The sequence below is a fragment of the Homalodisca vitripennis genome, chromosome 7 (assembly GCF_021130785.1).
Source record: "Homalodisca vitripennis isolate AUS2020 chromosome 7, UT_GWSS_2.1, whole genome shotgun sequence".
Taxonomy (NCBI): domain Eukaryota; kingdom Metazoa; phylum Arthropoda; class Insecta; order Hemiptera; family Cicadellidae; genus Homalodisca; species Homalodisca vitripennis.
Window position 1 is genome coordinate 145,368,398 of NC_060213.1, and position 26,648 is coordinate 145,395,045.

Here is a 26,648-nt window from a genome sequence, read left to right on the forward strand (position 1 = left end):
TTTGTATTACACTACTTTCTGTAGTCCAGGTGTCTTTGAAGTCGAAACGATGTAAAGAGTTTGTTTTGAGCTTCTTCGTTCTTCGTCACCGACTATTTTTGGGTCTCTTCAGATGAACATGACTCCAGATTTCAGGATTCAAGTCTATGACAGCATCAGATTCCAGATGCTGCACGTAAGAGGAAGGTGAAGTGGAGCTAAACTCAACATTCGCATTAAATCAACTCTTAGCTGTGTTGTAAAAAAGTGGACAAGATAAAACTTTTTAATTACAAAAATGCACATCCCGACAAAAACAGTAAACTGTTCAAGAGGTTGGTGTACAGTTGTGGAATGTTTTATATTAATAAACAATGTTTTACTTTTTATTAAATTTTATTTACTTTTTTGGAAGTTGATTAGTCTTTTATTATATTACAATTTTAGAATAATAAAAATTGGTTGGGAGTAGGGTATTGGTGGCAGTGTTACATAATTTTTGAGAGGGGTCTTACTGTTACAAGTCCATTACAGTAAGGGGTCTGAAAAGTCCAATTAAAATTGGACGCTAAAGCGTTTCATAATTCGACCTCTGATAGCCTCTGAACTGTTTTATTACCTGCCACTCCTCTGTGTCCTATTATTTATTTTTATTTATTTATTTATTCTCAAAAGAGACAAGAAATGGATCATACTTTACCCTGTATGTATGCAAACCAGTTAAGCGTTTCATAATTCGACCTCTGATAGCCTCTGAACTGTTTTATTACCTGCCACTCCTCTGTGTCTAAGTATCAACACAAGGGAGACTTTGTATGTCATGCCAAGACTATTTAAACTCCACCCCTATCTGTTCTGACAGGAACCAGGTTGTCGAAATAAGACTAAAATCCCAACTATCACAATATTTTTCCTCATATTATTGAAACAAGTTTTATTGTATGTTTATTGTCAAGTTGTTAAATCATTTTTTATGTAATTTTTGCTATTAATAATTGAAATTGTTGCATATAATGATATTTTTAGTGGTGAATGAATCAAAAGTTTCCCATTTTAGAAATGTTTATGTAATTATGAACTGCTTCAAAATAACTGATTTGCGCTGCTTTGAAGCATGAAAATAAAATAAAAATACCAAGGATCTTCCAAATGTGTAACATCCCCCTTATGCCTTTGAATGTAATAATAGGCATTCCAGGGATCCATCCTAGAGCCAATATTATTCATATTTGTAACCTACCCAGTTTATTTCTACCCTGTCTTGTATGCAGACAGCAGCTTTATTAACTGCTAACAATCCACTTAAGCTTTCAAAATCATCATGACCCAATACATATTTATAAAAGATTCCTTTTTTATGAAAAATAAACAGCTGACTATAAAATGCTGGAAGGATACTAAATCTAATCCATCTAACTTAAAACTTGTAAAATAAGAAAATATCTCGGAATGTTCAAAAATTCAAATTTCTTTATTGTTATTAAGCATCCAATGGAGTAGACAATATCACAACCAACAATAAATTAAATAAATAATCAGATTATAAATTAAAATCACAGTTAAAATACACATAAAAAACCAGCATTAAGGCACACTAATTTTTTTCATAAAATGAAGTGTATAAAAACAACATTATGGATAGGCTTTTCCAAAAGCTATTTGTGCATAACTTTTTTTTATCTATGTTTATTCACAAGATGGCCTGAGTAAGGAAGTTTATTAAAATATATTATACTTGTTACATTAAAACTATTAGACAACTGCCTTTCCTGGAACAAACATGCAGACTTTTATGCTGTAAACTAAGCCTTGTTTGCACTAAAAAAAATTAAAGCCATTACTACCCCTAAAGCTTAGAACAGTATTGTATCCTAAGTAACTCATATATCGGTATTGTGACATACTTAGGTATGGAATCGTGCTACAGGCCATTTCTCCAAACAACAATCTTCAGAAAGGTCTCGTCTCACAGAACCGTGCTGTGGGAATTATGGTAGGTCCTCATCAAGAAAGTATTCACTTGTTAAATTTTACCCCTCTTCAAATGTAGTCTTTCTTAGTAATGGACCCTTGGGAGGTGTTCCTTTGCAAGTTTCGGACACAGTAAAAATCCTAGGCATTACTTTTGACAAGCAGTTAACCTTCTTGAACCATTTTCAAAATATCAATCGTGGTGTAATGAATAGGTTAAGAGTATGTTTAGGTTTAAGGGGTTACTCCAGGAGGAAGTGAAACTTTTGTCAAAGCTGTGGTTTTCCCAGTTATTGTTTGTGCTCTTCCTGTATTTGTGGGAAGATTGACCCTTGAGGGTACGGTCCTGATTGATAGGTTACAGAACTCTGCTGTAAGATTTGTGTACGGCCTGAGAAAATTTGATCACGTTAGCCAGTATCGCCGTACAGCAAGGATCCTTCCGATAAAGTGCATGTTCAAACTTTAGGTGGCTTGCCTTGTTCACAAGGTGTTGCTGCGGGAAAGCCCTCTTACCTCAGGGGGATGCTACAGACCCGGGCTGAGATTAGGGACTGTCACACTCGGCAGGACGCCATGCTGGAGATGCCCAGGGTCAGGCTGGAGATGGGGAGGAATGGATTTAGATACTTTGGCCCCCAGATATACAACAGCGTCCCTCACAGTCTAAAGGCTTATGGATATTCCTCGTTTAAAAACAATCTGAGACTGGCTTTGGAGGAGGAGTGTTTCACCCCTAAATAACTGTTTAATGTAATGTATTATCGGTTTGATTAGTTTAATTTTGTATTTCTCGGATGATGATAGATTTGTATGTGCGTTGATTGAAAATGTATGACGTGAGTTATTTTGAAAAACAACAATGTAACGTTGAAAATCGCTTCAAATAAAGACGTTATTTATTTATATCTCAGGAAAGTTGTGGACAAATTTCAAGAATAAGCAAATCCAGCTGACTCCACTTGGAGTTTTATAATATTAAAAGCTGTGAGATTAAGGCTTTTCCTTTCCTTCATTGCTAGCCTACCTCATTAAAATAGGAACAAAAGATGATCGTGTTTACTTCCCTTTTTTCCTCTCTTCTACCCAAAACAGGCTTAATTGTCATAACATATTGAACTCATAATGGGTATCGCAGAAAAAGTAATACCAATTTTAGATATAATAATGGAAAAACTATGGAAAAAAACCTTAACTCATTTTAGGAATTCCTAGGACCATTGTTATTCTCAATAGTTGATATATAATAATGATGCTGAATTCCCTTTTGTGCAGTAGTCATTGTAGATCTGATTTACACACGCAATCAAAACTTGGCATTCATAAATAAGACTTTACTGTCACAAACGTTTTACAATAACACAGCTTTAAAATAATAATAATAAATTCGTGTATTTGTTGTAAAACATGTTACATGCATTGACAAAGTCTAATTTACTATAGACTAGTCTCTAAATAATATGTAATAAGTATAATATATAAATATTATATATATATAACAATATAAGACATTAATTGCCTAGTTGAGAATTATACTAGTTATATCATGAGTTTATCTTAAAACAATCATTAAAAGTCTATTTTGTTAATAGAAAAAACTCATCAATATTATATAAAGAGTTTTTTAACAGCTATTCATAAAGTTTATTTTTATAAATGATAAGAGAGCATTTTTCTATCAGATGTTTCAATTTGTTATGCACCTTTAAGCCAATTACATATGACATTAATAAACCGATGACATTGTCAAATATAAGTTACACTATCCCTGTATGAGTAAAACCAAACATACTATAAAAAAACACACAAAACAGCAATGAAACATACAATAAAACAGAGTATTAATAGACTTATCATAGGAAAGCAATTATGTCAACTTGTAAACCTACTTAAATACATAAAAATCAACATTAAAAAACTGTAATACAGTGATTAAAGTTTAAAAAAAAAAACTCACATAATATGTATTTTTGAGTAATAACTTCTAAATTTTATCCCGGAATACATTAATTCCTTAACCTTAAAGTTAATTTATTAATTAATTTTTCCCGATGTAGGATGGTGTCTTTTCCACCACTTTCAGATTATGTCTGGGATATTGAAAATTAGTTTTATACCTAGTATTATGATTGGGTTTATAGTTTTCATTACAAAGGTTGTTGTAATTAGACTGCATTGTTAATATTGGGCTTAGTACAGTTACAATTTTATGTTCATTAAAGAAGGCTTACAAGAAGTCTTCCAAAGTGAAAATTTAATTATTCTTAAAAATTTCATCAGAATTTTCAAAATTGTATCTATATCTGTTGAAAACCCCCAAAACTCAATCCTGTACTGAAGAATTGAATAAAAATAAGCATAATATATAGTTAAATGTGTTTTAAATCTATGGTATGTCTCAAAATAAGCACTTGAAAGAAAGTATGCTGAGTTAATTTTCTTAAAATAGTTTCAATGCATTTAGTCCAATTGAAATGCAAATCTAGTTCTAACCCCAAAAATTTGGTGTTTTTACTAATAGAAAATCTTTTATATCCAAATTCTAAGTAACTAAAATAATGGATTGAGGAGTACAAAATTTTTAACAATTTAGTTTTTTTTACACATATACAAGAGCTTTCTGACAAGTACTGGTTTAGTTATTTAGTTACTATATGGATTCTTCACTATACGATATCGAACCATCATAGGTACCATAATATTATCAAAAAGAAAAAGTGAAATATGGAAAAGTACTGGTTGAATGATGGCATTGCTCAGGATTCTTCAATGGTTTAAATTGAATATTGATATTAAATTACAACTTAATATTTTTAAATGAACAGTCCTGTGATGATGCAGTTCGATATTTGATTGTATATGTGTTTTAAAAATGTTACCACAGTTGTGAAAGCACTCTTCAAGCTAACCACGATTTTACTAAAATATATTTTCAGTCAAAGAATTCAATATGCATATATATATATATATATTATGTTATCAAAAATTTAGGTATTAAAAATGGAAGATATCTTTAAGTGTTCTCATAAGATATTTATAAACTTTACCTACTTAAAAATTTCATTAAAGTCACATTGTTGTCTATATATTCTTCATTTCGTTTTTGCCCAAAATAATGTACTATTAATCTTTAAATAGCATTTAACAAAGTTTTATAGAAGTGCCATTTTATTAGGTATCTGTAAATGGTTTCAATCTCTAGAGCCATTTTAAAGAAAATTTCTAATTTTTAACAAAACTATGTTGGTATTCAAAAACAAAAAATATGTCTAGAGATATTATTAGACTATGACATATTTAACTGAACGACATAGGAATAAAGATAAAGATTTATAAAGATTCTTTTACAATGTTCATCATCACCAATGTTTTTCAAAAAGGACATTATCATGATGAAAATTATTTCAGAGTCGACTAGCCAATATTTCGAATAGAGTATCTTCTCCTGTAAACCGGATATATAAGGATCCACTGTAGAAACACCACAAATTTGTTTTAAGTAGATGGTACTTTAAGTCCATGTTTGAAATACTTATATATCACTAAAATTGCATACATTTTGAAGCTCTTTGATATTGTCAGTTCATGAAAAAAAAACTCATAGATGTGTGCTAAGTACAAATTCAGCACATTATGGTATATAAAACACAATTTAACACTTGGAATAATAAATTCTACATTATCTAATTTTGAGTAGAAATGCTGTTAAAGGCCATTGTAATAAAGCCAAGGCTAGTTTATCACACTTAGCAAAACTTTAAACTAGGTATTAGGCCTCAAAACTAATTTTGAAGCAATTTATAAATAAACATTTTATATGAAATTAATGCCCTCTTTATTTATACTTTGCACTGAATGAGACAAATAGGCTAATAAAATAAGTTTAGAAGATATTTATTTCTTAATTTGTAATAATTTTAAAAGCCAATAGAGCCATGTCAGCTTTAAATATTGTCATGTAAAATCTTTTACATTTTTACTTTTATGTTCAACTGTTTTGTACTCCAGAGCACATTGGTTCCAGTGACAATGCAGCAGGACAGCACTAGCGCCGGAGTCGTGAACTTGTGACATTCAATTCAACAGCTGCTCCTTTGTTTCCTTTGAGCCGCTGCCACACACAGAGCGCCGCCGCCGCAGTGTATTGCGTCAGTGCCAGACTGCCAGTGCCAGATCGATGCTGCGCAGCTGACTCGCATCGGCTATCAGCTGATTGCATTGCTAGTCTTGTTGATTTGTTTGTCTTATCAAATACAGACATTTTCGGTTCTTTCAAAATAAAGAGTAGCGAGTTGTGATTACTGTTAGTGTAAGCGTTAGTTTTTACATTTTCGTTGTTGACAGGGAAATTTTGCGAGAGCTAACTGTGCAATATCGATCACTGCAACAGCTACGCATTAACCTTTAAACATTTACAACTTCCTTCTTTGTTTGGCAACTCATATTTTGCTCTGCAACCAACAACGTCTTTCAGTGTATTTTGTAACGAATGTTACACTAAGCCAAATTCTTCTTTTAATATGGCTTTTATTAAGTTTTTCTGACCATCTTTGTCGGAATTCACGGAGTGTTGGCCTTATTCTGAGTGATCAACAGCTTTGACACATACTCCACCAAAGGTAAGCAGTATATATGTACATGTAAATATCAAGCAATATTTTGGTAACTCAAAACTATTTACTACTAACCTCTGGACATTTGTGAAAATAAAATCTCTTAGATATTTATTAAGTATACTTACTGTAGTAGAATTAAAAGTACACCTACAAAACTGTATAATTTAATCTATAGTTTTGTATTAAGCTATTAGGGTTGTAGAATTAAGACACTGATGACTATAGAAAAAAAGACAAATTAAATGGTATTGGTGTAGACGCATATCTAGGCTAGCAATAGACACTTTCATTTAACAATGCACCTTGATTCTTGTTTGCAGCCTTTAGCATGAAGGGTGCTTTTGTTATGGCAATGTTGCAGCCTATGTACGGTGCGAAGTAGGTGTTTGAAAATCTGAATTTTTACTTTTGTGTGTTTGGGGATATTTTGATTTCAAAACAACCAGGATTATTCAACTGCAGAATAAAGTGCAATGTTCTAATGATTGATGATGATCATTTGATTTTTTAGAATGTTTCATCTTTACGTGGCTATAAAAGGCAGGTTATATCGATATTGACAAATGATATTACTTAATTATAACTATCGATATAACCAACCGATACTGATTTTGAATGATAACTAAATTGCTTAAACACTTTATATAATAAACGCATTATCTTTTACAGGCAATAACACGCAGTCAAAAGCCAGGAGGCTCGTGAAACAAAGTTTAAAAATATATGGATATACTTTAATAAGTGGCCTACACTCATTATTTGGTTATTTTTATCGAATGTATCGATTGTTTCTATCAAATTAATAATTCGATAGGCCTATTACAATTTATTTCATTTAACATATTATGACTTTGACGTATTGATAAATTTATAATGTCTAAGGTAAACAATAAACAACGAGTAATATCTATCTATCTTTGTAATTATTTGTACTGCAGAGAAGTGTGCCTGTCAATTAATAATCCTTTTCTCCATTTCACAAAAGTGGTTGCTCATAGCTATCGAGCTGTAAGTATTGTAAAGTATCTCTAACATGTGGTCCAGGTTTAGTTATTTTTAATGCTACTGTTAACTTGTTTTTTGTTGTAATGTATAATAATTCTTGTTGTACGATTATTACCTATATATAATATCGAAGTAATATACCAAATCGTTCGATAATAACGTTTGAATAACAAATGTGTGGGCCACTTATTAAAATCTTGCCCATCTCTGTATTTGTACATAAGAGAAGTTTGTACGGTTTTCTAGAGAGGATACTTTTAATAACTTCTTAAAAATCATTAATCATTGCTACCAAGGAGAAAACATATAAATAGTTAGCATACTATTTCGTATTTTCTATTATAGGCCTATGTTGTTTATTTATTTCCAACGGCAGCAGCCATTATTATCATATTATGTTATATTGTTATCATTTCGTTATTATTTGTGACTTTTCGTATTTCCAGTTCTAATTGCTTGTTTGATGGTTATAGCTCCTTATTGTTTATGAGATTGTCATTATTTATGCCTATATTATAGTATTTTAATTTCAAATATGATTATAGGTATGTTGATATGAGTAATAGGCTCCCATTCGATATATATATATTAAGTATCGATGTTTATACTGATCGATATAAAAACCGGGTCCGCTTATTGTACTCTACCTAAAAGATTATTTCTGTCTAAATAACTGTGAAAAGCTTATTAGACTTTGTTTCACATTGTTTATGCATTCTATTAAAGTATTTTTTGTTCTTACAAATGATTTAGTTTGGGTGTATATGTTGGCTGCAGTTCCGTATCAGACCACCAAAACAATCTAATACGTAAACCACTTGAATACTGAAAAACATTGATTATCAATTCCATTAAAGTAATTGAATAAAAAATATAAATTTTGATTGGATCAAACAGTTAATATTTACATTTGGTATTATCAAAAGCAAATAAAAATATAAAAATAAGTTAGCTAATTACACTAATCAAAACACACACAAACTAAAAATCAAATTATTGTTGTTTTTATGGATACAAATTCATCACGACTTTGATAAAATTCAAAAATCGATCCTCACCAGATAACTTGGCTTCCCTAATGTTTAGATATTCAGGTGATTAAGGATATGTATGTAAGGATATCCACCAAATTTGAGGATGTTATGCCCGTTTTACGAGACGTTTTCACTGCTGTCCAAAATTATTACTACTATTGTTTGACCGTTTGCTGTTATGAGGAGAACAAAAAATGTTTTGTGTCAAATGGAACTCCTTTACTTAGTTTGAAATTATATGATTTTCATAAATCCGTCACTATTATTTTTCCAGATTTTTTGCTATTAAGGGTATTGTGGCTTCTTTTATTTTCTGGACATATCTCCAATCTGTAATGTTGTTCTCGTTTTGTTATGTTTATACCAGTTTCAATTTTTATCATTCCCAACACAAATACTCGCTACTAATCTCCAGCCAATGGCACAGTGTAGCGGTTATTGCAGAGTAACTAAAGTGAGCGTAGCTGCTGCTTAGATGGGTTACCGCTGAGCGATCCTGTTCTTGCAAATTCCACCTATTGGTGGTGGTTCAGAAGTGATATCTAAGCCGTTGGTCCCCAGTTTAAGTGTTAGAGAGGGCGGTACTTTGTTATTATGTGAGGCATACTATTTTTACCGGGGACCTAAAAAACTACATTATTAGAAAGAAGAGACTATTTGACTTACTGTGAAAATTATATATGCCATTGTGACGATTGATTCATGTTTTATGCTCCCAATAGCGATGTCGGCTAGAAGGAGGCCACTTTGTTCCTATCTACTATTTGTTATAGGATCTATATGTAGATAAATACATACTTATTATAAATATAAAAAGTTAACAAGTGCTCACATGATTTGGGGTCGGGAAAGTACTGATCGCAAATGCCGCTAAGCTTCAGTGGGTGCCACTCCACACTTCTGGCAAATAAAGAAAAACGTCTTTTGAGATTTTACCAAAATTCGAGCTCACATTACATGTGTGCTTATAAAAGTTATCTTTAACTTTGTTACTACTAGTAACATATTTATAATAACCTAATCTAAACCTACTTGTGATAACCATATGTAGATAGGGACGAAGTGGCCTATTTCTCGCTGATATTGTTTCCTTTTTCATTGCAAGTCAAATAAAGTTTGTTCTTTCTAACTAATATAGTTTTTTAGGTATCCAATAAGAAAAACTGCTCTAAAAATTGGGGCCTTCATATAATACCAAGTAGGCTACAAAAATTTGTAATTAATTGTAAGTTATGTATGAGGAACTATTTGTACTTCTTGTTGTTTGTTTCAATTAGCTAATACACGAGTTTTTCTACAGCTTTTAATGACTGGCGAAGTATACTATCAAGAATAGTTTCTGTAGTTAGATTTTTGACTGTTAGATTTACCATTTCAGGAACATAACGAAATGTTTTGATCAACCTCAAATGGGTTGTATCTTGGGTGCCTAGAGTTGGTTAGTGATTACGATCCTTTCCATGCCCAGCACGTTTGAAAGCATAGTAACAAAGGTCAAGAGCGCACTTCATACCTATGATCTAAAACCTGCAATGAGTTTATTGGAATTATGGGAAACCATGTGCTAAATAAAAACTATAGTTAAATTGGATATTCGACTCCTGATTGTTCTCACTGTGATGACCAATTAGCTACTGTATTGCTCTGTGATATGTATCCGAGATAACGTAACCCTGTAGAGCGGCTTTCCTTATAATACGTTTTGGCCTTACTCAGATCTTCAGGCCAGAATAAAGCAGCACAGTCCACTAGTGGAATATGTACCGTGTGCTGCACATTCATTAAATGTTGGTTCTGTTGCCGCAGAGTGCTGCACAGCTACCGTAGTACTTTATGGTTTGTCCGGTAATTGTAACTACTTTTCTGTGTCAATTTACAGACATTAATGTAGATTTCTTGAACCAATGTGTTCACTTTCAGATGTATGTCAAATTGGAAAGACTCCAAGACTTGCCAATATTGTATTCTTACATAAAAAAAACCAAATATTGAGTACTTTTCCAAATATCAAAATTGTTATTAAAATGTTTTTTACTCTACCAGTGACAAACTGTACTGTGGAAAGAGACTTCAGTGCTAAAACGGGTAAAAAATGCTAAAAACACAACTCTAAAAAATAAAAAATTGAATTCTCGGTGATCACATACACAGAAAAGCATTTAACTTTAAAACAGACTTTTCAAAAACTATACTGATAAAAAGTCACGAAATAAATCTTTCATGTAACTTAATGTAAGACTTCGGTTTTTTATTGTCAAAATTTCAAGATGCCTTTTTAGATTTAAGGTTGCTGAATGTTTATTTCTTTTCTGAATTTTTATTCCAAATATTACAAGTTTACATTTCTGATTAGTTTTATGTAACTTTAAGTCAAAGAATAGATTTTGTGTAATATGTTTAAATAGATCCAATTTTTAATCAACAATTCTCATCCATTTCAAATTTTCAACCCTTAAATAATACTGCCCTATTAAGTTAATGTTTATGAGCCTAATGTCTAGAAAATTTGTTTAGTTTGTATTAAAATTGTTCTGTTAAAATAAAAATATAATAATTGCATGTACGGCTTGATTTGTTTTACTTGATATACCAAAACCTAGGTATTTTTAAACAATTAGGCCTATAGTTGATTTTTAATGGTTTATGAGAAACAAACAAATTTGTAACTGCAATACAAAATAAATGTTGCATTATGCAGTACATTATTAAATAGTTCTTGGTTTTTAAAAGATATATGTTTGCACCAGATTAACTTTTAAGCAGTGTCATTAATGGTGATACAAGATAGCCTAGTAATCTACTAAGAAGGGTCTATAAACCTATATAAATATGTTTTGATTTGAACCGACTAATGATCTTGCATTTAGCCTAGTAATCTATTAAGAAGGGTCTATAAACCTATATGAATATGTTTTGATTTGAACTGACTAATAATCTTGCATTTAGCTTAGTAATCTGTTAAGAAGGGTCTATAAACCTATATAAATATGTTTTGATTTGAACGGACTAATAATCTTGCATTTAGCCTAGTAATCTACTAAGAAGGGTCTATAAACCTATAGAAATATGTTTTGATTTGAACCGACTAATGATCTTGCATTTAGCCTAGTAATCTATTAAGAAGGGTCTATAAACCTATATAAATATATTCTGATTTGAACCGACTAATGATCTTGCATTTAGCCTAGTAATCTATTAAGAAGGGTCTATAAACCTATATAAATATGTTCTGATTTGAACCGACTAATGATCTTGCATTTAGCCTAGTAATCTATTAGAAAGGGTCTATAAACCTATATAAATATGTTTTGATTTGAACTGACTAATAATCTTGCATTTAGCGTAGTAATCTGTTAAGAAGGGTCTATAAACCTATATAAATATGTTTTGATTTGAACGGACTAATAATCTTGCATTTAGCTTAGTAATCTGTTAAGAAGGGTCTATAAACCTATATAAATATGTTTTGATTTGAACGGACTAATAATCTTGCATTTAGCCTAGTAATCTATTAAGAAGGGTCTATAAACCAAAAGCCAAGATACTTGGAGCAGAATCAAGTCAACAACATGGGGAAGGGTGATGAAGGGGGCGTAGAAATGTGGTTTGCCCAGAACGCCTGCAACCTGAAATCAGGGCCTGTATAAATTTCAGATTCTAAAAATCCATCTTCAGGAATCATAGGTTAACATTGAATTATAGCCAATGCATCGTTACTGATATCATTAGTCACAATAATCACATATATGCAGACAAACACTCAATTAATACAATCGTATATTTATCTGTAAAATGTTTAAATGTATATGTGTATTTTTGGTTTTATATGTAATTTGAAAATATTTTATAGGACAAAAATTTAGTGATGTGTGTGCAGAAAACAAATTAATTTTTATAAGTATACCAAGTATTTGAATTCAGAAGAGAAATTATTATTTATAAAAATGTATTCATTGAACTTGAAAAAGAATCTATTTTCAGCAACATTGCATAATCACAAAAGTCCGTCTTTGACTGCAATATTTTTCAACTACAGTAATTGGTTAAAATCACTCCAGCATTGCACATATCAATCACAATATGACTCCTCGTCAGAAAAAATTGTAATATCGTACAAAACACTTTTTTAGACATTCCGTGATGTGCATATTGTAAGTAACTTGTCTAGAGTGACAGTGTTTTGTTAGTAAGTGCTAATAGATAATTTGTATATCTGTCCTCATAGTCCTCGGACTGTGTATAAGGCACAGTTGTCTCTATGTGACTTAACGAGATTAGCAAAGATATTTGTAATTATATACTATGTGCAATAGCTTTGGCTAGTACCAATTACTGAACTCGGAGTTAAAAGTGTGTTGTGTTTTCTCCAATTACAAACATTATTTAATTTTTTTAGAAGTTTTAAAAATTCATCCATGGATGAATCATGGATTATACTCGCAGAATAACCTGTACTGGATTGATCTACTTGACCATTTGATTATATGATCAGTACTGGATTTACCCACTTGATTTTATACTGGGCATCCTAAAAGTCCCCCCTCCCGCCATTAACATTCTTATGAATAAAGATAGAGTGATTTACCTTGGGGGATGTTAATATGACCAACTAAGAAGTTTTTTATGTATGATAATTTTTGATCCCCCACTCCCCAAAATGGGGTATTTTAGGGGTAAGTCAAAAATGTTTAAATAGGAATCCCTAGCAAGTAACACGTCATTTTAAAGGTATTATAAAAAGAAGAAGAATGGCACACACTATAGGTCTCTAATGTTACTCTATCAAATTTTGTAGCCAATTGAAGTTTCAATTGTTTTATAAAACCCCTACAGTTTAAGTTACATTTCAAGTTATTGTAGGTTAATAAAACATTCACACACTACTTATTTTGAGAACTTACGACATCAAATCATAAAACAGGCTCATCAAAACACAAAACATTAGACGAGTTCTGTAACAATGTATATTATATACATCATTTATTCCTTACCACCAAGTAAAGTTCAGACTACAGAACACAGATGACAGAATATCCGCACACTAGCGGTCCACTGATGTACTTATTCTTTGCATTCTACATGCATTCGATTTGTGTCAAAATTATAATATGTAAAAAAGATATTTATTACAATTTTATATTAATCTGAGGATAAAATATTTTTAACGTAAAAGTCAGTTTTTTATTACTAGACATATTTTACAGTCTACAACTAATAAATATTACAATACATATTATACATTTTTATCAAATTTTTTAAACTTTGTTACTGTACCTGAAACTAAAAGTACAAAGTTTTACAATCTATAACTAACAAATAAATAATATAATACAAATGAGACCTACTTTGTCACATTTTTAAATCAACCTTTTTTGCTGTACCTGAATTTAAAAATACAATGTTTTACAACCTATAACTAACAAATAAATAATACAATATGTATTAGATCTATTTTGTAACATTTTTTATTTTAAATTTGTTACAGTTCCTGAAGCCAAAAAGTATGACCATTCTGGAAAGTTACTATAATCAGTTTGAGAGTTAAAACTTAAATGTGTTAAGACACACTTACCTCTAAACAATAGGAAGTCTATAAGCCTTACAAATCAAGGGACACATTATTACCCATCTAATTTACCTATTGTCTGGTCCCTTAATAGCAGAGTACACTCCCATTTATTGCACAACTTTATGTTTTATTGCACAATCAAAAACCTTGCGGAAATCACTGAATGTTTTCTTAATTGCATAAGGCCTTCAAAACGAGAACACAACAAGCCAGTATTTTACATAAGGCTCGTTGATTGTATAATAAGTTTTCAATTCATTCGATCTAGAAAGAAACTGAACATAACTCTATTCTGCTTATACAGTTACTTGTCCTTCAGTCTAAGAAGTTGGTGATTGTGTGTTCGTTTGATTGGTAACTTCGTAAGGAAGCAGAAATAACAAGTCCCTGACCTTCTGAAGAAAAATTTTAAATAAAAGAAATTGCAAACTGGCAACTTTACATATATTAAAATAATTGTATTCCAATAAAAAAACACCTAGCTGAGAAATATTACATTTATTATATGAAATTTGACAGTACAGTATATATTTGATTGTAGTTTAGACTAGAATAAGTTGGATCGCATTTATTCTAAAGGGGTTTTATGCTACATTTGTTTTGTACTTGTCATTTTAAGAGATATTGACCATTAATAACTGTTTTATGATTCTCGAAAAATGATTTTTTTATATGCTGTTTTAAAATATTTTCGAACTCAGTGACATAATCATGTTTAATTCTGTTCAAAATTTTTCACAACTTATTTGCCTCTTATTCATAGTGTGTTACATTTACTTAATAAAAATGTACACTTTTGATAGAAATTGGTGTGCAGCCATTACAGGTTATATAATTATTTGTACCTGATCTTAAAAGTGTTTGTAAAAATTACTTGAAGGTTGGAATATTATGTCTTAAACACTGTAGTTGAGAGTGTGCTATAGTTTATGCAAAATTTTGTCCTACATAGAAATTGCCTATAGGGACTTTCTAGTCATTAAAACCTTTCATAGCACTAGTGTTGCCAATGTACAAACTGTGCACCTTTTTTACTATTGACTATTGACTATTTATTTTATTTAGACATTTTCTACTTATACCTGGGGTAGATAAGTCAATTCTTATGGAAAATAGTGGATTCAATATATTATTTAATTTGAGGAAACCAATACATTGATTTCCTCATTGTTTTTAGAATCAGTATTTTTAAGACTATTCTATTTTTGGTTCCCATACAGGGAGTAACAGGAAATTGTGTTTTTTATGTAAAGATGGAACACCAAATATACATTTTGTGTAGTTCTGTCAGTTCTTATTCCTCAAACGTTTTGTTATGAATTCCTGACACGAGTTTATGCTCTAAGAGCTTAGTGTCGTTGCCAGAAGTATAATTCATAAGGAAGCCAAGCCGAGTCAGTGTGGTGTGAGCGGTGGCATACAGAAGTGGTCAGCAGTCTTAGGGTTTCGTTGGATTGTCGACACAAAGCGAGGGTAACTGTATATGGTCACAGGGTTCAGTTACCCGAGTGATGTAATGTGCACAAACCATGAGCAAGAGGAGTGGGTCACACCCGGCAGCTCCTCAAGGTCATCTACCTTCCAGGGTCAAGGGCATTGGCACCAGTCGCCGGTCGGCAATGTTTACTTTCTCACCGTCAGGATCCTGGTTTCGCTTACCAGAAATAAAAAATTGCATAAAAGTAGTTGTCTCTGGTTGACTTTGTACGAATCTGTATAAATGAATAAAACATTATAGCAACTTAGGGTTGATAAAATTTATAGTAATAAAATAATATTAATATGGGTAAATATTAATTTGGAAGTTAGCGTTCGGTTTGCTCTTCCTTATTGAAATATACTAAACCTATCAAAATATATTCATTTGTAAGAATCTAATTTTATGTACAGTATTATCTTATATATATTCTTGATTGATTTTGCAATTTTTTTGTAGATGTTTGGTCAATTTAATAAAAGGTTGCATAGTATTGTACTAAAAGTATGGAAAAATAAAACATGTCCACTTTTTTATTATTTTTACTTCAGGAGAAAAGAATTTTTTGTATTTTGCTTAACCTTTTAGTCTTAACGTTATTTTATTTTTATGGATTATAAATTTTAAAAATACATTTAAATACATAACATCTGCCACTAATATATATATGTTACAAAATGTATGACACAACGTTTTGAGGATTAAAATCTATCCTCTTCATCAGATAGGAAGTTAATTAGTACTTAAAAAATTGTTAATGTCCTAATTATCTTCCCACCTGACAAAGAGGATGAATTTCAATCCTCGAAACGTTGCATTATATATTTTGTAACATATAACAATGTAAAATGTCCAAAATCCTATTTTCCTTTCAAACCTTCTATCATCAATAACAAACTTTAAACAGAGAAATAAAACCTTCTTTACACTTTAGTAAGTAATAATTTAAATACATATGTTTGTTTAAAAAGAGGACTTAACACTTTTCTCCTTGAAAAGGTGTAATACATCGTTTACACAATAAAAACATATTTTTTCAACATTAAAACTTATAACAAAATTACTGTGGCTGTTTACATTAATGGAGTATTACGGATACAAGCCTATCTTGTTGAAAGATGGTTGTTACCTCAGGTCTTAGAATTTCGATTAGACCTGTTAGTACATGTGAATTTGGCTAGGCCATTGAAAATCTGTCTAAAAACTAATAAGCCATTATTTTAATTGATACATCTAGAATACAATTTTTACTATTAACTAAGTGTATATTTAGTGAAGTTTAAGTTGGAAATAAATTACTGAATAGCTGAAATCAAGTACTATGAATTCTCCATTAGTTTATGACAAACTTCTTACAAACAATCATTATCTGTTGATAAAAATATAACATTAAAACATGAACAAAGGCAACTGTCTTTTTTACTAGACAGTATAAACTTTTAGGATTGACAAATATCTACCTTAATCAAAGCAAATGAATCCATTTTCTACAGATTTCTCACGAGTTTCATGAACTATTCTTTGTATATCATAAACAGCTGTTGGATTAGAAAGCACCCAAATTTCGGATTGGATTTGTCACAATTTAATCACATCATCACCTAGATATCAAAAACTCACAAACTCTGTTCCAATGATTTTCATATAAATATCATAAAACACTGGCCTGTTTATGAAGGAAATTGTTTTATTGGTTGCAATTATATAAGACATATGTAACTTGTTCACTGTTTGGAACAAAACCTGTACTTTTCAGTACAACGCAAAGCTGCTCTACTTGTTTTTTCTGTATCCTATTGATTGCTCTGAATGATTTTTTACATCATCATATTCAACAGTTTAATCATTGGTTTTACCTTAATTCTGTTTTAGAAATTGGTCTCATTAGGGCCCTTCCCGCCTCTTGTTCTGACTTTTTGTTGTGTACCGGCATAAACATAAGAGTTTTGATCACACTGAATCTCCAGCAAAATTTTCAAGTGGTTCATTTTTAATAATTCTTTTTAAATAAAGAGCTGTATTGTTTGTCTCAAAAACAGATTTTCATAAAAATGAATTTTTTTCTGCCTGACTATCCTTTTAGTTCAATTTTCATGGTGTTGTAAGGCCTTGATTAAAACTTCTATGTAACTAAACAATTATATTATATGGTAACTAATCTTTCCGGATAAAGCTAGTTTCTCTAGTGAAGAACTTTGTGTAATTTTTAAACATTTCAATGCATGTATTTTTATAATTAATGCTTTATTTGGATTTAAATGTATAGGCAAATTACTTTTGTTCTCTTTCAACAATAATAAAATGTCAGTAAATTAAAATTCATTTCTACTGTAATGTAAATAAATAAAAAGTAATAATTGGAAAGCAAATTTCGTATTTACGGATGATTTACTGCTTTTGATATTTTATTTACAAAACACTGGATAATTTATATCAAATAAGATAATATTTTAATTTTTGTACCATTAGTTATGATGAAAATTGTGAAGGGATATAATTTGTTTGCTTTTAGTTTGTGGTTAGCATCTATAAAACTTATATTTAAATAATTTGTTGCCATATCATTTTGTCAGAGCTTTTGTACTGCTGTCAGTAATTTGTCAGAATCCGTCACATTGGTTTCTTTACAAGTTTTTTGTTACATCTGACGTCAGAGATGTTTCATTCCGTCGCTTGTGCAACCACGGATATCTAATGGAGGAGCAATGGCTGGTTTTGGACAATGCGGATTAACCAAGCGTAACTGCAGGAAAACAAGACGACAGTGGAATTCCTTGAGATGGAAGGTCAGGGCTGGCAGTCCGTCTGTACACAATCACTTCTGCCCTTTTTGGGAGCTGCCTCTGCCAGTACTGCCGTGTTAGTTGTTCCGCAATAATCATCCTTTTATGTAGTTTATACAGTTCTACATGTTCCTGCCTTCCAGAGAGATGTTCTTGCAACTTGTGTAGGATTTAAGGCCAGTAATCCTGTGAAACAACACCTCAGTACAAATTGTTTGTATTGGGATTTAGTAAACAAGCACTGCACTCGTTGCAGTTTGAAAATTAATGATTATAAGAATTATAAAATTCAGATATAAATTATTTTCATAGTTTCAATGTGTATTCAATATTACATATTTATTGTATAATGATGTTAATTCAAAATTGTAATCAAATGTGTATTTAGGTGTTATGAAATAATTAGTTGCAATAATATATTCCTCTGTTGCTTTTATTAATTACCTATGTTCAACAAGGTATGGTGTAGAAGTAACAAAATCAAGACACCAATTTAACATTGATCTTATTATCAGACAAAAATTATACTGGAAGAGTAATAACCATTCTTTTTTTTCTAAAACATGTCTTACGCTATATCTTATGGAATTCTTTAAAACAATTTTCGAATTCTTTTGAATGAGATTATCTTGAATGGTGTCGGGAATGCTGTTTTGCACGAGCAATTCAACTGCTTTCACCCCATGTGTGACAGAAATAGGCGACCAAGGCCTCGCGTTCCCAGGAGCTGTTTATTGTTGCTTCGCATTACGCGAGACCTGGCACCGCCGACCATAACAAGTTGATTGGCCCTCGACAAATGATTGGACTCGCTCTTGTCTGGTACCTGCTGTGTAACCTTCATGCCATAACACATTTATCAAACCCCGCCTAGAGTGGCCTGCCCGTGACCCACTGTCATAGACATTCCACTTCAGAAAATTATTGTCGTTAATATAAAACAAGTGAAAGATTTAATTAATAATGTTGATTAATACGTTATCTGAGCTTTTGAGTATAATTTTAAAATTTATTATTGAATTATTGTAATCATATTTTTCTTAGCTGAAAACACATAAAGCGCGTCAGACATAAATAATTAATGAAAAAATGATCATTTCATATTTAGAATCCTTTCGATACCATCCAATTTCAACACCCAGCAAAACAGACATGACTGACGATCAATTTCATTACTAAGGGACAATCTTTTATCAGTTTCATGAAAACCAAGTCGCGTGCTCGTAGAAGGCGAATTGGCTCTTAACTCCTGGGCTATTGGAGGTTTTTATATATCATATAAATGTATATCAAGATTACATTCTTCGTGGATTATGTTTGATTAAAATTTAGGCATACGCTAGAAATAATTTGTTTTCATCTATTTTTAACTAGTTTTTTATAGGAATTGCTGAACTAAACATATACTAAAAGTTTAAGCCAAAACAAATTTCCATTGATATTGTATTACACTGTTTATAGTTCCTTACTTTCATAGACATTTTGTATTAATTGTAGGTCTTAAATAGATCTCTTGTCTCCTAGAATCATAGAACTTAATGCCAATACTTATTTTGTTTACTCACATAAATCTGTTAAAAATACTCTTTTAATTAAAACACTTTTTAATTAAGTAGTCACTTCAAATTCAATGATTTATTTGCACATAACACCCGTATAAAGATGCCACAAACCAACTACAAGATGATGCGTCGTCATAATTACCAGAAAATCAAAGTGAAAAGATTGAATGAATATATTTTTTATTCTTTAATGTTTATGAAAAAAAGTACAATATTTATTGTCCAAAATTGGGAGAATTTGAGAAGTCAACAAATTGAATTGTAAAACAGTTGTTTATTACATTATAAGCTTTGCAATGATTATTAAATATTTCTGAGATTGTTTTTCAAATAAACAAATTATTTCCTTGTTAATCTCAGTAACTCTGGTCTGCCAAAATTCACCTATTCACCTATAACATTACAGTCTAAATTAGAATTTGTCAGGTAAAACTGAAGCAATCTTCAGGGATAGTAGATTTACTAATAATTTTGCAAACGCTGTCTTCTTTGATTTCTTGAATGTTTCAAGTAGTGAATATTAAAATGGGCCTGTAAAGTTACTAGATAGTCCAAAGGATGCCTTCCAGGGAGAGAATGGATGTGATATAATTAGGATAGAATGAAACAGCAATCCGTCCCAGCTTCTGGGTTTAGAGCAGAGACAGCTACTTGATCCAGGCTCTGTTGTGTTCAAACTGCTCGGGGAGGCCTATGTTTAGGTAATATGTATAGTTTGAGTTCACAACTGATTCTAATTTTTTAAAACCATAAGCTTAGCTATTTCAAAATTATTTTTTTAACTTAATATTTGTCTATCTAATATTACTTGTTTTTTTAATGATATTGACTATCTCTCTCAAAAAGGGTACGCTGCCTAGTTCTAACATTGCTTATATGTAATAACACGTATTTGATGTAAAGAAATGTTTTGTTCATTACCTTTAAACATATTGATACAGACAAGATGAAAAAATAATATTCAAATGACAGTGGAAAAATATAGAAAGTGAGAGGAAATATTAAAAAGTTCACATGGTAGTATTGATTTTTATTTCATATTTCTGTGAATAGACGAAGCAGTATGCAAAACAATCTATCCTTTACCTAGTGTAGGACAAAAGAAACAATACACCAAACAGTGTGTCCAGTCATGGTAGGAATGAGAGAAAATACCAACAGAACTGCAGAGCTCTCAGTGCCAAGAAGTCATTTCGGAGAAGAAATGAGCGTAACAGATCGCTTTGCTTTGAATTAATATTGGATTTACTGAACTTAGGTACCTAGCCGCGATGCAGTAGTGTTTATTGTTTCTATTAGTTTATTGTGTCAGTGTACAGTCAGATGTTTATTGCATCTTTAAATTTACATGCAGCTTTATTTCTATTAGCATAACCGATTGAAAGGATCAATAATACAAGTAAGTAAGGTAAATTAGAATTTAGAATTAGTTAAATTTTGAATATTACATTGAGAATATAAAGTATTTTGTTACCGTAATAAGTAATGTTAAATAATAATTTGTGTAAACCCAAAGTGTAATATCACACAAGAGGAAGTGGTTAGTCTAATTCACAATCTAAAAAAAAGTAATACTACAGGGGTTGGTGGCATAATTTCTGTGGTTGTTAAAAACATTTGTTCAAACATTTAAAAAAATTCTTGCATTTATTATAAATTTAAGTCTGTCTACAGGAGTTTTCCCTGATGCATTAAAAACAGCCATAGTGATTCCTATCTTTAAAAAAGGGCCAAAGCGAGACTACAGTAATTATTGTCCCATTTCGTTCTTAAGCTTTTAAAAAATTTTTGAAAAAGCTATTAAAAAAGAGTATTAAGGTTTCTGGAAAAAAACAAGTTTCTTTATCGAAAATCAATTTGGTTTCCAAGCGGGTATAAGAACAGAGACTGCATTATTGCATTTTATGAATAATGTTACAAGTAACATCAATTTAGGTCAAAGAGTTAGTTGTTTATTTTGGACAAAGAAAGTGTTTGATTGTGTGAATGGTGATGTACTGTTAGATAAATTATATAAGTACAACACAATAATAATAATAATCATGTAATTGTAATTATTGTATATTTGAAAATAAAAGAGTAATTTGATTTGATTTGATTTGAAGTATGGTTTTCAGGGTAAAATACATGATTGGTTTAAAAGTTATCTCCAAAACAGAATGCAATGTGTAATAATTCAAAATTGTGTTAGTAATATTAGTGTGCTAAAAATGGGGTGCCACAGGGTTCTGTTTTGGGTCCAATTTTGTTTTTAATATTTATTAACGATTTGTGTGATGGGAAGTTTAGGGGGCATGTTACTTCATTTGCTGATGATACAGTTCTTACGTATGTTGCTAGGAATTTGAATAAAATTGAGTTGGGTATGAACTATGATTTAGCATCTCTAAAATGGTGGTTTACTGAAAACAAATTGCTACTAAGCCCTGAGAAAACTGTGTATGTAAATTTCTCTCTAGTAGGAGCAAAGTCAGATTGTTGTAGTATAACTTACTCTTGCATTGATTGTTTGGGTAGGTCAAGTAAATGTAACAAAAACTGTAAACATTGTTGATTGTGAGTATATTAAATATTTAGGGTTACATGTAGACAGAAGATTAAATTGGAGTATACAAATTTAGAATTTTAAAAATAAGCTAAATAATGTTATAAGAACTATGTATATTTTGAGAGATCACTGTCCTCCAGATATTTTAAGATCTGTTTACTTTTCGTTAGCACAAATTAGGTTAGAGTATGCATTGGTATGCTGGGGTGGAACTTACATCAGCAACCTGATGCCACTGATAATCCAGCAAAAATATCTAATTAGAGTTATGGCAAGAAAAAAATTTTCTGGCCATTCATGGCAATTGTACCTTAGCTTGAAAATTCTACCATTAAGACATCTTTTTTTTAAACTTATGGCAGCATTCTACAAACAGAGTGGTAATTCCCCAAGAAATATGAATATGTTTAGAAATAAATTAAGAAGTAGGGAAAATATTTATGTCCCTAGACCATTCATAACTTTTTATAAAAAAAGTTATATATTTATTGCACCAAAAATGTACAACTTGCTACCATATGATTTAAAAAATGTAAGCAGTTTTAACAAATTTAAGAAGGGCATTTTAAAATGGCTGTTTACCGTAAGCAACATAGAAGATCTGCTGAACTGAATTAAATATAACTTCTTGGTTGATAAAAGTATTATTTATTGTTTTTTGGCCATTGTATCTGTTATATATAAATTGTTTTTATTGTATTGTTTTATAAATTATATTTATCTATTTGTGTCTAGTTTGAGTTTTACAAAGACAAATTGTTATTTAAGACTGCACTGATTATATCTAAAGAGTATAGTACCATTATTTAATTCTGATCACAGCCAGGTTATGTTATTAAATATGAAGGAACCTCATAACAGGCTTGCCTTTGAGGCCCTATTGTTTTCCCTTTGTTTGGGTTAATTGTTGGCATAGAATGGAATTATTGTAAGCAATGAATTGTTTATACCTACATTCGAGGAAAATAAATTATTCTTGATTCATTCAAGACTGTATATTTACTTATTTTTTATAATATTATTTTAGGATTCTTCAACTAAAAGTACCGTCATATTATAGAATATATATCGAACCCTTTCAATAATATCTAGAAACCCAGAAAATTTATTTAGATCTTATTCAATGGATAGATTCTAAACTTTATTTTGTTGAGCTGTTTCAATGTTAACAATCCGTTTGGTTTAAAAATTTTCTCGTTACAATTGAGAAATATCTTAATTGAAATTCCCTCATAGATAGATAAAGCTTGCAATAAGTGGAAAGCAAATATTTGTGACTTAAATGCAAAACAGTCGGTATATTTTGTTTTATCATTCTGTTTCTTTTAAAATGTTCATATATAAAAGTACGGTTATCTAATAAAATTTGAATAGAGTTTTAAAATTTTAAATGCTTTGATATTTGTGTTGGAGTTGCAATTCTTGTGATTATCCAAAAAATATTGTTCAAAGTGTGATATAAAAAAATCATTCCTAAATCGTTTAGATTGGTGTAATCAATTTAGTGGAATATTGATATACTCTACACATTATGATCATTTTGTTTCAATAATAAATAACTATTATATTTTGTATACATTTATAAAAAATAAATCATAGGAACGAGATAATTTAATTGTTTATAGGCTAAGACATAAGTTTAAAAATAAATTTAAATTTAAACTTGTAATGATGATTCAATTTTCAACTCATTTGATGAAGCTCAAAATGTTACAATTTTCCTAATTTAGAATCCATTCAGAATTTTTTTTATTTTGAACTCCCATTCGGGACAAGGAGCACAAAGTATTTTGTATGTTATATTTAGGTTTTTATCCAAATATATTAATTGATTTTTTAAGATTCATCTTTAATAAAAATGTTGTATATAAATGTTTAGTATGAATAAATGTTCTATTTACAGCCTACCATGAGCTTTTATTTATTTATTTTTCTTGTATACAAACCTTATTTCAGGATATAAAGGCCATCACAATCTTAACAAATAAACTAATAGATACACATCATGCAAGTTTAAACAAAATTGTACTTACGTTATAAATTTAAAAATTAATTTAATACTTTATCCCAAGGTTGTGTGACAGTACCGACCACCCTTCAGAAGTAACAGATCCTCGAAGTTATCATAACATTGATTGACCAGCAATTTATTAAGTTTCATTTTAAAACTGTTTGTATGGACTGTTCTTCAGGGACTGAGGGAGCTTTTCAAAAAGTTTCCTAACAATTTAACTTGTTTTAGTTTCATTTAATTTTGAACAGTGTGATTCAGAAAATGTGTTTTAGCAAGTGTTATAATTATGGTCCCAGTTATGTGATTCCAATAGCCTATTTTCAAGATGATAAAGAATGGTTTCGGATATATAAATTGATGGAACAGTTTTAAGTATTTTTACCAGAAGGCAAATTTCTGCATGGTTCACCTCATGTTTTTTTTCTTCATAAAATAAATATTCTTTGTATATTTTTCCTTGAAGGAGAACCCCATTGAATGAATAATGTGTGAATAGTAGAAAACATAAATAACAATTTGATTGAAGTTGTTTATTTTCTAGGATATATATTTTTAATTATGAAAAGTAGATAATTTGGACGAGATGTAATGTAAATGTCCCTTCTAAGTCAGAAAAGATTCCACTCAACACCCAGAAGTTGTGTATCATTAACTTCCTTCAGTTCATTATCACCCAGAATTGTATTATAGTCATGGATTTATCAGTGATTTGGTTGTTTCAACTTTGCTATCATGTTAATAGTTTGTAAATAAATAACAATCTGATTGACCAAGATGTATGGGTCAATTTTTAACAGTGTGGGAGACCTATTAAGATTTATTAGCATAAACAATTAATTTTTCACTAGGAACATGTTTAGTAATATTGTTAACAACAAATACAAGGAAAAGTAGAGGGTCCAGGATGGAACCCTAAGAGATTCTAGCTTTTACATTGTCAATATCGAAATTAAACTCTGGGTTAGCTTTTGTTTTGGTTGTGTGATTTATTTGTACACACTGACATCTGCTGTGTACTTAATTTGCAAACGAATCCAAATACTGGCTGTGTATACCAATTTTGAAAAGTTTTCCTACTAAATTATCAAAATTAATAAGATCTAATGCTTTTGCTAAGATTAAAAAAAACATGCAACAACTTTCCTCTTAGTGTTTACTGGATCAGTTATTTTTTTTAAATAAATTGTTTATATGCTGATTTAGTTGATTTATTAGGGCTGAAACTATATTGTTTGAACTTTAATTTGTTCTGTCTTTCTAAAAAGTTTAAACTTTAATTGTAGATTACTCTCTAAAATTTTAAAAAAAGAAGGCAAAACAGGTGTTGGGTGATATTTATCTATTAGTGTTTCCTGACCTTTCTTATATACTGGGGTGACGAGAAATATTTAGATTCGATGACATGACTTCTGAATAAAACCGTTAACAATGTGAGTAAGAGACTTTACACTTACTACTTTTGAGTGATCACCAGAGGAGGATTTTTTTCCAAAATGCATGTAATATAAAAAATTTTCAAATAAACCAGTGTAACCTTGATAGCACAACCTTAACTAATGGAATCCCTTAATAACAATAATGTTTCCCAAATCCTCTTGAAACTCTTGCCTTGATATGGAGGTTGTAGTGCACCTAAGAGCTTTTAGGATATACAGTACATGTCTGCTTTTCTTGTTTGTAGAACTTGGCAAATTAAGTTTTTTGTTTCTTAAAACTATAAATATCTGTAAAGTTTATCAATTATAGCTTTGCTTTTTGATCTCCGTTCACTAGGTATATCATCCTATTCTTTGATTCAGCCTAGGATTGTGGCCATTTTTATAAATCTAATTAGTATCTTATCCGTCATCAGTGCAAAACGCAGCACTCAATTGAATTTTATGGCAATGATACGTAAAATAATGTCCAGAATATACTTGTAGTTTGGATTGATCGCTGTGAATGAATAGTAAAAGTTTGATAAAGATAATGTCATTAGTTTGTAGTACACAACTAATGAAAACTCCATGAGAACTGTGGATCTATAATATTTCCAACTTTTCCAATTTTTCGTTCCTAATTTTGATTATTATTATGAACATTTTAAAACA

General features: G+C 30.5%; 1 protein-coding gene across 2 annotated transcripts in view; it reads left to right on the forward strand.

The window, feature by feature from the left end:
• Positions 1 to 6,070: 6,070 nt before the first annotated feature.
• The window catches only part of LOC124366464 (tripartite motif-containing protein 3-like), an 89,812-nt gene continuing 69,234 nt past the window's right edge, over positions 6,071 to 26,648 (forward strand). Inside the window, exon 1 of one of the 2 annotated variants that reach the window (XM_046823038.1) lies at positions 6,071 to 6,569. The gene's annotated coding sequence lies outside the window, so the exon portion shown is untranslated. The remainder of the gene's footprint in view (positions 6,570 to 26,648) is intronic. The other variant, XM_046823039.1, reaches the window with a different exon arrangement.